Here is an 11,704-nt window from a genome sequence, read left to right as displayed (position 1 = left end):
AGCCACGGGAACCTTTCATAATCTTGACTTTACAGTTAACATATTCTTTTTGCGTCATTACTGCATAGTTTTTCTTTTCATATTTAAGGTAAGAATCTTTTCACCTAAGTGACACAGTAAAAAGCTCCATCAGCGTATTCGGAGCGAGGGGGCTTTCGGGCACTGGCTCTTAAGTGGGGGAGATGATACAGCTGAAGTTAATTTCCATGTAGAGGATGGACCAGTTTCTACCGTGGATTTCCATATGCTTAGATTATGTAGAAGTGCGTTGTACTTATTTTATTAATTATGAATGAATGAACGAATGAGGTGTGGTTTCGCTCTGTCGCCCAGTCTGGAGTGCAGTGACAACGATCACGGCTCACTGGAACCTCGAACTCCTGGGCCCAATCCATCCTCCCGCCTTGGCCTCCCAAAGTGCTGGGATTACAGGTGTGAGCCACCGCGCACGGCTTAACAGTGAAGTTCTTGTGTATTACAACTGAAAGAGATTTTTAAATTTAACCAAGTCAGAATAGGTTTACTGCTTTCTAGTACCAAGTACGAATAATGCTGTTCCTGCACAATCTTTAAATGTCTTATGATTCTAACTTTCAATTAGCAGAACCCCTGACTGGGAACACGTGCCACATTTGACAAACAGATCAGTCATGCAATTGTTACAGTTGCAATTGAAGCCATTTGTCAACGCTACTGTTAATGAGTCTTTCACTACTTTCTATCCTAGGGTTTTTTACTCTATTGGGCTGTATTTCATGATTTGTATAAAGGTTTTGCTTTGTGATAATTTACATATTGTAAATATGCTGAATGATTTTGGGGTGTTCAGCCTTTGTTTACTGAAACTTCTATTAATTTTGTTTAGCAGTAATTGGAACTGTGAACTGCAAAGATGGTAAAAAAGGGGAAGCATTGATTCAAAAGATTCTATATCCTCTAATAAAATGACAGGGGCCCTTTTTTTTTTGAGACGGAGTCTCGCTCTGTCGCCCAGGCTGGAGTGCAGTGGCGCAATCTCGGCTCACTGCAAGCTCCGCCTCCCGGGTTCACGCCATTCTCCTGCCTCAGCCTCTCCGAGTAGCTGGGACTACAGGCGCCCGCCACCACGCCCGGCTAATTTTTTGTATTTTTTAGTAGAGACAGGGTTTCACCGTGGTCTCAATCTCCTGACCTCGTGATCCACCCGCCTCGGCCTCCCAAATTGCTGGGATTACAAGCGTGAGCCACTGCGCCCGGCCCAGGAGCCCTTTTTCTATCTAATGTTGTAATTAGTCATACACGTTGTGGATAGATTTCACTTTTTATGAAGTTCTGTTTCAGTTTTATATGGTATACAAGGTATGTAAAATTGTTAAGGCAGTGTTACGGCAGTGTGCAGCACCGAATACAGTATTTGGCAGTTCTAAATTGTTGTTCTGAGTTGTTACTCTGCATATATGTTTATAAAGTAGTTCTGAATGTGTTAGAATGAAATTACCCCCTAATTTGTTAAACCATAAATCCTGTCTAGTCACTGAAGTTTGTTTATAAATAGTCAAAAAAAAAAAAAAAGTATTAAGAAAGAACTGTCCGAGAGGCTAAGGCACGAGAATCTCTTGAACCCAGGAGGTGGAGGTTGCAGTAAGCCAAGATATCTTGCCACTGCACTCCAGCCTGGGCAACAGAGCGAGATTCTGTCCCTCTCCATCCCTCCCCAACCCCCTAAAGAAAGAACTGTCAAGAGTGAAAACTTGCTGGTAAGTGAGAATGAATCACGTACTGGAGGATTGGGGCCTTATCATGCTAAGCACTTTTAACAAGTTATTTATATTCTTTTATTTGTTGGTCATAATAGGCAGGCAGCACATAAGGAAAGAGGTCTCTAAGAGTAAATAATTTGTCCAATGCCAGGCAACCCATAGGTGTCAGGGGAGTTTTAGCTCAGGTCCGTTTATTCTTTCCACAACGCTTTGCTTATTTTTTTACTTGTATGTGTACGGTATGCCTCATTGAGTGTCAGTACTGAAAGGCGATTCAGAGAACTTTAGATTCCAGTCTTTCATTTTATATACCAAGGAACCAAAACTGAAACTTGCCAGAGTTAAATAATAGCAAACTAGGACCATAGTCTAATTATGTTCATAGCACTGTATTAAAACATTGCATCCTATTTACCTCTGAGAAACCCCTACAAGAGAGAGAGAAGATAATTTGTCTTTAGGAATTGGTCGTTATAGAGGAAGTGGGGATTTGCTTTTGGGAATTTTCTGCTGACGTGTGGCAGAAGGGTGTACTAACTACATCTGTGCTTTTATTGGGCAGAATAAGATAACCAACAGTTGAAGAATGAAATGGAAACACTGATTAAAGTAACTTTTTACAAAGGTTATGAATCTTGTACTATTTCTTTTCTTTCTTTCTTTTTTTTTCTCTGAGACGGAGGGTCACTCTGTTGCCCAGGCTGAAGTGCAGTGGCATGATCTCAGCTCACTGCAACCTCCGCCTCCCAGATTCAAGCAATTCTCCCGTCTCAGCCTCCTGAGTAGCTGGGATTACAGGCACACGCCACCACGCTCGGCTAATTTTTGTATTTTTAGTAGAGATGGGGTTTCACCATGTTGGCCAGGCTGGTCTTGAACTCCTGACCTCAAGTGATCCGCCTGCTTTGGCCTCTCAGAGTGCTGGGATTACAGGCGTTAGCCACTGTGCCGGCCTGAATCTTGTACTATTTCCTTTGCATACCAAGAATTAGCGTTTGATTACACAAGGGTGCTTATATATATCAGTTCTTCATTTTTCAAGATAGTAGGTATTTGATTCTCTTTACTTCAGAGTTTCATCTGTGAACAGAACTGGTTTAAAATATATATATTTTTATGCACCACAGGTTTTTCTAGGGAGCAGGAGCTGGAAATAAAAAGCATGCACAAGAGGGTATTTTAGGAAATAGTAATAAAAGGTTTTCAGTAATTTCTTCAGTCTTTTGTGAACATGTGGGGTTTTAGGCTGAACCGTGGTTCTTTCTCTTCTTGATATTCTTCATCTTGTCTATCACCTGTTTGAGAATGATAAGCAAGGACTTGATTCCTTCTTTTAGGTCATAAACTGGGATAAATTCTGCATGACAGTCATACTGTACAAAACTGTGAAAGTTGCTTATGAAGCAGTGAGGTCCCTTTTCAACAACCTGTTTTCATGCTGAGACAGGGCATAGAATTTGCATCTCCTTTCCCATCTTCTTGATCCAGTTCTTGGATAAGTTCTTTGTTTCCACTCTGGCTTTATCAAAGGGATACAGTGTACATGATCATCACTTCCACAGTTGTCACAGTGCTGCTGGGCTTCGTGAAATGAGGGGTATTCTTTTCAGTGTTCACCATACACCATCCACTGTTTGATTTTCAGACTGTAGAGTCAGCGTAAAGTGATAGTGGCCATGGTGTTATTCTGTCGGTAGTCAGCCCACAGGAGAAAGTGCTGGTGCTCCTCTCCTGCGGCTCTTCCTCAAGGCGAGGGGTTCTCCTGTTACGTGTTTCCATTTGGGTGCCATGCTTTCACCCTCATAGTACTCCCACACTTTGTTTTCTTTTTGATTACAAGGTCCTTTTTGATTACAAGTCCCTGCTTCTGTAAGCAGGGACTCTATGTCACTATTATCCTCAGGGCTTAGTAAGTTGCACACGAAGGCGCTTAAGTATTTGAATGTAGGCATATATGGAGAGAGTAGGGGGCAATAGGGCTGCAGCCCCTAAGGGATTCTGAGGGTCATCACACATATCAGTGTGTTGAGTTTTGATTTCTTTGCTTATTCTACTTAGAAAAGCAGTATATGTTCATGTGAAAATCACTAAAATGTAATTTCCACTTCAAAGTAATTAACAAACTTGTGGTGTGTTGTTTTCCTTTTTTTTTTCTTGACGGATTTTGCTCTTGTTGCCCAGGCTGCAGTGCAGTGGTGCAATCTTGGCTCACCACAACCTCTGCCTCCGGGGTTCAAGCGATTTTCCTGTCTCAGCCTCCCGAGTACCTGGGATTACAGGCATGCGTCACCACGCTTGGCTAATTTTTGTTGTGTTTTTAGTAGAGATGAGATTTCTCCATGTTGGTCAGGCTGGTCTTGAACTCCCGACCTCAGGTGATCCGCCCGCCTTGGCCTCCCAAAATGCTGGGATTACAGAAGTGAGCCACCCGGCTGCTTGTTTTTTTTTTTTTTTTTTTTGGGAGACAGAGTCTCACTCTGTTGCCCAGGTTGGAGTACAGTGGCATGATCTCAGCTCACTGCAGCCTCTGCCTCCTGGGTTCAAACAATTCTCACGTCTCAGCCTCCAAGTAGCTGGGATTACAGGTGTGTGCCACCACACCAGGCTAATTTTTTTCTTTTTAACAGAGACAGGGTTTTGCTATGTTGGCCAGGCTAATCTTTGAACTCCTGGCCTCAAGTGATCTGCTGATCTCAGCCTCCCAAAGTGCTGAGACGACAGGCATGAGCCACTGTGCCCTGCCTATTGTGTCTTTTAAGTGTTAGTGTGTCCGGAGTTGGTTCCTTCTGGTGGGTTTGTGGTCTTGCTGACTTCAAGAACGAAGCCGTGACCTTGGCGGTGAGTGTTACAGTTCTTAAAGATGGCACAGACCCAAAGAGTGAGCAGTAGCAAGGTTTATTGTGAAGAGCAAAAGAACAAAGCTTCCACAGTGGGGAAGGGGACCCGAGCAGGTTGCTGCTGCTGGCTGGAGTGGCCAGCTTTTATCCCCTTATTGGCACCTCCCATGTTCTGTTTCTTTCCTATCAGAGTGCCCTTTTTTCAGTTCTCCCTGCGATTGGCTACTTTTAGGATCCTGCTGATTGGTGCATTTTACAGAGTGCTGATTGGTGCATTTTACAGAGCTCTGATTGGTGCATTTTACAGAGCGCTGGTTGGTGCATTTTAGAATCTTCTTGCTAGCTACAGAGCGCTGATTGGTGTGTTTTGACAGAGTGCTGATTGGTGCATTTTACAATCCTCTTGTAAGACAGAAAAGTTCTCCAAGTCCGCACTCAACCCAGGAAGTCCTGCTGGCTTCATCTCTCAACCCCCCCCCCCACTCCCCCTCCCCCCCCCAACAGGACACCCCAGCTGTTGTTGGGAATTGGGTGATGACTGCTCTAGTTACTTCTTGCTGGATAGTGGCAAAGAAGGGGCCCTGCAGTTGTAGTGTCCTCTGGAGGTGAACTCTCTAGTCCAGTCAAAGGGCCAGTGGGTTGGTCCAGGGGTCCTCAGTAGAAGTTGTGAGTTGAGCTCATTTGGGGTGTCATTTGTAAGACCATCTGTAGCTTGATGGCCTCGATCCTGGAGGAAACAAATTTGACAAGGAGGTTAAAAACACAGGGCCCAAAGGCGAGTAATAGCAAGATGGCTGTCACAGGACCTAGAAAGGGGTGAAGCCATGTCGCCCAACTTCAGAGGTTGGGATGAGTTTGAAAGGCATTGTCTGATTTCAGAAGCCTTTTCCTATAAACGCCCGGTGGCATCTCGTACTATCCCTGACTGGTTAGTATAAAAGCAACACTCTTCCCCTAAGAAGGTGCAGAGTCCTCCTTTCTCAGCAGTGAGGAGGTCTAGGTCTCGTGGTTTCGGAGAGTCACTGCTGCCAGTCTATTTGGGATTGTAGAGTAAGGATAGATTTTGTTATTTCTTGCAAACTGTCTGAGAAATCCTTTGAGAGTGTGTGGTAGTAGGATAATGAAGTAGATAAAGTGGCTATTCTGGTTCCTGTAGCGGTGGCCATTCCTAACCCTATAAGTAGCGGTATTAGTTGTATGGCCCTGCGCTGATGGACTTGAGCTTTGAGGGGCACTGATAGGGTCTGATTTCCTGGGGCAATGTCAATGTTAGGACGTAGGAAGACTAAGGTGCAGGTGCCTGTCTAGTTGGTGGGAAGGCAGATATAGGTTGAATTTCCACATAAGAAGAATATGGCTTGGCTGGATGGACAGAAGTGGTTGTGTATGTTAAAAAGGTGTGTGAATTTGTTGTTTTCATTTTCCCATGCTCCTAAACTACTTGCCAAGGTAGCTCTGGTGAGCAGCTGGAAAGGGGTGTTGGGAGCAAACTGAGTGGCTCTCTGTGTTCTATTTTCCCATTGGAGAAAAAAACGTTTTGTATCTACTAGGAAGCATTTAAGAAAGTAATTGAAAGAGGGGATGAGAAGGCATTCACTAGCAGTGGGGGCACTGCTGCAGGGGGTCCAGAGGTGAATGGTCATGCAGGGACTATGTTTGCCATTACAAAACCTGGACTGTTTGTTAAGCAGGGAGGAAGTGATGATTTTTGGAGGTCCTGAGAAGCAGACAAGCCATCTGAATGGAGCTGTTTGGGTGACTCAGAAGTTACTATGATTAGTTGGGGCTTGAAGTTGTAGGGTGTAATTACGCTGATGGGATAGTAGGTGCCCTAGGGGCAGGCCTGATAACAGGTTGCGCTGGATGCATAAAGGGGCTTGGAAAGTTAAGACGGTATTCGTAGTTACAGGGGTCTGTAAGCTGTGTATGGACTGTGTATGGGCTTTTCCTTGCTCTTGAATTATTTCATGAATTAGGACTTTAACCACTTCCTCAGCCTTCTCTGTTTTGCAGAGGAAGGCTTCTATCCAATTTATAAAGATATTAACACAGACCAACAAGTATTGAAATCCCCTTGACTTAGGCATATGGGTGAAGTCTAACTGCCAGTCCTCTCCGGGATAGTGCCCTATTCTTTGTTCCCCCAGAGAGGCCTTACGATGGACCAAGGGATTATTCCTTTGGCACACTTCACAGGCTTTGACTACTTGCTGGATGGTCTGGAGGAGATTTGGCCCTGTAAATAGGGATATGGCCATTTGATGAGTGTTCTCAATACCTATATGAAAAGTTTGGTGGAGGGTCTTAAGTATTTTCCACTGGCTGACTTTGGGTATGAGTACCTTTCCCTCTTCTGTTGTTAACCACCCCAAGGGGAGAAACATATGCCCCTGTGAAAGTCCCCATTCTGTTTCAGTCAGGGAATACTGGGGGTTAATCTCTTGGAGAGAGTTGTTCCATACCAAGGGTCCTTCCATAGGTATTCCTAATGGGAGGTTCCGCCTGGCAGCAATTTGGCCTCAGTGTCTGCCCGACGGTTTTCTTCTGCCTTTTCTCCTTCATCTTTTTGATGGCTTTGGCAGTGTAAGACTGCCACCTCCTTGGGTTTTTGCACTGTGTGCAATAACTTCATGATTTCCTTGAGGTATTTAATGGGGGTTCTCCCAGAGGTTAGGAACTCCCTTTCTTTCCATATTGCTGCATGGGCATGTAGGATTAGATAAGCATACTTGCTATCTGTATACACATTTAGTCTTTTTTCCTTTCCCAGTTCTAAGGCTCAGGTAAGTGCCACTAGTTCTGCTAACTGGGTGCTGGTCCCTGGGGGAAGAGGCTTACTTTCAAGTACTTTTAAATCACTAACTATGGCATAACCTGTCCTTTGTATCCCATTCTCCACAAATGGACTTCCGTCGATATATAGGTTAAGATCAGGATTAGCTAAGGGAACTTCTAAGAGATCCTCTTGGGCGGCATAAGTCTGGGCCACAATTTGTTGGCAGTCATGCTCGATTGGTTCTCCATCCTCTGGGAGAAAAGTAGCAGGGTTGAGGACTGCACACGTACATATTTGAAGCCCCGGTCCGTTAAGGAGTAGCGCCTGGTGTCTAAGCAGGCGGTTGTCTGATAGCCATAAACTTCCTTTGGCACCTAGTATGCCATTTACATCCTGAGTAGTCCAGACAGTGAGATCCTTTCCTTGTATTATTTTGATAGCCTCTGATACTAAGATGGCCACCCCTGCAACTACCCGTAAACAGTGAGGCCAGTCTTTTACTACTACATCAATTTCCTTACTTAGGTATGCCACTGGTTATGGGCTTGTCCCACGAGTTCGAATTTGCTCCAAGAGCTATTCCCACTCTCTGTGGCATATAAAGAGAAGTTTTGTCCTGTGGGAAGGCTTAAGGCTGGAGCTTGTACTAGGGCCTGCTTTAAGGTTTTGAAGGCTGTTTTTGCCTCTGGTTCCCATTCTACTAGATACAGTATTTGCCCTCTGGGTCTCCTTGGTTAGCGTATAGAGTGGCCTGGCCATCTTGCTGTAGCCGGGGATCCATAGTCGGCAAAAGCTGGTGATCCCAAGGAACCCCTCCAACTGTTTTAATGTCATAGGGCAAGGATAAGCCAGTATAGGTTGTATTTGTTCCTTGCTGAGGGCCCTGGTTCCTCTGGCTAAGATTAGGCGTAGATATTTGACTTGCAGGCAGAGCTGGGCCTTCAATTTAGACGGATTGTACCCTTGATTAGCTAGAAAGTTCAAGAGATCTAGAGTAGCCTGCTGGCATGAGGCTTCCAAACTGGTATCCAAAAGTAAATCATCCACATACTGAAGGACCAGAGTGCCTAGACTTGAGAAGTGGCCTAGATCTTGGGCCAGTGGCCGATCAAACAGATGAGGGCTATCCCTAAACCCTTGAGGCAAGACTGTCCATGTGGGATGTGTGGTCTGTGGGATCCTCAAAGGCAAAGAGAAACTGGGAGTCAGAGTGCAGGGGAATGCAGAAGAAGGCATCCTTGGGGTCCAGAGCAGTGAACCGTTCTGCTTCTTCTGGTATTTGAGAGAGCAGGGTATAGGAGTTGGGTACAACTGGATATAGAGGAATTACTGCCTCATTGATGAGTCTAAGATCTTGCACCAGTCTCCACTGACTGTTCAGTTTTTGTACTCCTAGAATTGGGGTGTTGCAGGGACTGCTGCATTTTCTTACTAAGCCTTGAGCTTTTAAATGTCTAACAATATCCTGTAATCTTTTAAGAGCTTCAGGCCTTAAGGGATATTGCCTTTGATAAGGAAAAGTGGTGGGGTCTTTTAGCCTGATTTGGACTGGGTGGGCATTTTTTGTCCTTCCAGTGCCCAGACTTCAGGGTTGATTCCCTCCTCAACTAGGGGACAACAAATGGGTAACTTGTTCCCCATATTCATGCAAATAATAACTCCAGCTTTGGCTAATATCTCCCTCCCTAATGAGGGTGTGGGACTTTCAGGCATAACAAGAAAGGCATGTGAAAAGAGCAAAGTCTCCCAATTACAACTGAGGAGGTGGGAGAAATACCTGGTTACAGGCTGTCCCAGGGTTCCTTGGATGGTAACGGACCTTGAAGACGGCTGTCTGGGGCAGGAGATTAACACTGAGAAGGCTGCGCTGGTGACCAGGAGGAAGTCAATTTCCTGGCCCTCAATGGTTAAACTTACCCGGGGCTCAGTGAGGATGATGACATGAGCTGGCGCTTGCCCTGAGCACCCTCAGTCCTGTTGTTGGATCATCTGGTTGGGGGCCTCTGGCTCAGAGAACCTTTGTTTTCTAGGGCAGTGTGCCTTCCAGGGATTGCCTCGGCATAGTGGACACGGGTGAGGGGGCGGCTTGTTTCTCATTGGACAGCCTTTTTTAAAGTGTCCTTGCAAACCGCACTGATAACAAGCCCTACCGGGTTATTGCCCTGCTCCATTTTCTGTCCTCTCTGAACCATCAAGGTTTGTTTGTCTAAGGGCCATGACTAAGGCTGTGGCCTTTCTCTTATCTTGCTTTTCCTCTCCTTTTCGTCCTGTTCCTCTTGGTCCCTATTATAGAACACTGAGGTTGCCAGGTTTAATAATGCCTCCAGATTTTGTTCAGGGCCCAGGGCTCGCTTTTAGAGCTTTCTCCTGATATCTGCAGCTGATTGCATAATAAACTTATCTTTGAGGATCAATTAACCCTCGAGGGAGTCGGGTGACAGGGGAGTATATTTTCTTAAGGCCTCCCGTAGCCGCTCGAGGAAGGCAGTAAGATTTTCTTCCTTTCCCTGAGTTATGGTGGACATCATTGAATAATTCATGGGCTTTTTCCTAATTCTCCTTAGTCCTTCTAGAACACAGGTCAACAGATGTTTGTGACTCCAGTCCCCATGATCTGAGTCTGGGTCCCAGTGGGGATCCATACTGGGGATGGCTTGCTAACCGGTAGTGAATTTGTCCCTTTCTTTGGCTGTTATTCTGTCATTTACTTGACTAAGAGACCGGGTATCTCCAAACTCTTGGGCTGCAGCTAAAGCCACATTCTTCTCATTAAAGGCCAGGGTTTGATCTAACAATAGCAAGACATCTCTCCAAGTGAGGTTGAAGGTTTGCCCTAGACCCTGTAGGACATCTATATACCTATCAGGATTATCTGAAAACTTCCCCAGGTCTACCTTGATCTGCTTTAAATCAGAGAGGGAGAAGGGACATGTATCCAGGTTGGGCCAAATTTCCCTTCCCCTACAGCTTGAAGGGGACATAACTGATAGCCTGGGGGTTTTTATGGTCCCTTGGAGATTTCTTGGTTGTTTCCTTCTGGGTGGGGGAGATTAGAGGAGGCTTATCATTAATAGGAAGGGGAGGTGTAGGGAAGCTAGGATATGGAGGTAAGCTGAGAGGTCCTCCTGTGGGATGTAGATTGCAAGCTTTGCATAGTTGTGAATTATCCTTCAATGAAAAGAAAGCTTGGATGTAAGATATTTCACTCCATTTGCCTTCCCTCTTACAGAAACGGTCAAGCTGCAGAATAGTATTGTAATTTATACTTCCCTCAGTTGGCCATTTTTCCCCATCAGAGGGAGAATATTGGGGCCAGGCCGTAGTGCAGAAAAAATAAGCTGCTTCTTTTTCAGGGTTTTTGGGTCAAATTGGTCCCAATGGCTTAGGATACATTTCAAGGGTGAGCCTGTTGATGCCTGAGCGTTTCCCATCAGAAAGAGAAAACCGCCTGTGGTTTTTTTCCCTCTGCCAAAGAACCTGCAGCGGTCCCTGGACCCTGCTGTTCGGAATAGTTGGGCTCACCGAAGCAGCAGTGGAAACAATAGTTTTCCTCCTAGACCACAAAGAGGACCAAGGAATGTCAGATTTAGTGGCCCTTACTGACGCATTCTCGAAAACCTGTACCTTTGCCTTTCCTCTTAGCCCACAAAGAGAACCAAGAAAAATCAGATTTAGTGGGCCTGATTGACGCATTTTCAAAAACCTGTTAGAGTCCTAAGCATTTTCTCCTGTTGGTATTAGGACCTTATTCTTGTCCGATAAAGATGATGTGCCTCAAAATGGAGTGGAGGGCCATACCCTGAGGGAGGGAAGGGATCTCCAGGGTTGGAAGAGTGATGCCTTTTGTCCTCACTTCTTATCATACGAATAGGAAGGATATAATTTCTGAGGCTCCCTATATCCTAGCTTCGAGAGTAGCCTTTGTTAGGCCTGCTAGTCTGAGGAGGGATCCTAAAATTCCAGATAGTCCCCCCTCTGCGATGGGGCTTTGGGCAAAAATTATGTCTGATTGGTGGTCCCGGGTGCCTAAAGAAGGGAACAGAGTCCTGAAATTTATTTATTTATTTATTTATTATAAGTAATGAACTAATATTTATACCTTATTTATTTTTTTAAATTATACTTTAAGTTCTAGGGTACATGTGCACAATGTGCAGGTTTGTTACATATGTATACATGTGCCATGTTGGTGTGCTGCACCCATTAACTAGTCATTTACATTAGGTATATCTCCTAACGTTATCCCTCCCACCTCCTCCCACCCCACGACAGGCCCCAGTGTGTGATGTTCCCCACCCTGTGTCCAAGTGTTCTCATTGTTCAATTCCCACCTGTGAGTGAGAACATGTGGT

The 11,704-nt window shown here is 45.1% G+C and overlaps 1 protein-coding gene across 4 annotated transcripts in view; it reads left to right on the top strand.

The window, feature by feature from the left end:
* TAF4B (TATA-box binding protein associated factor 4b) overlaps positions 1-11,704 on the top strand; it is a 167,856-nt gene that overhangs the window by 925 nt on the left and 155,227 nt on the right. The gene's annotated exons all lie outside the window — the stretch shown is intronic.

This window comes from Hylobates moloch, unplaced genomic scaffold, assembly GCF_009828535.3.
Source record: "Hylobates moloch isolate HMO894 unplaced genomic scaffold, HMol_V3 SCAFFOLD_5, whole genome shotgun sequence".
In the NCBI taxonomy this organism is placed as follows: Eukaryota; Metazoa; Chordata; class Mammalia; order Primates; family Hylobatidae; genus Hylobates; species Hylobates moloch.
This window is presented reverse-complemented; position numbering and strand designations above follow the sequence as displayed.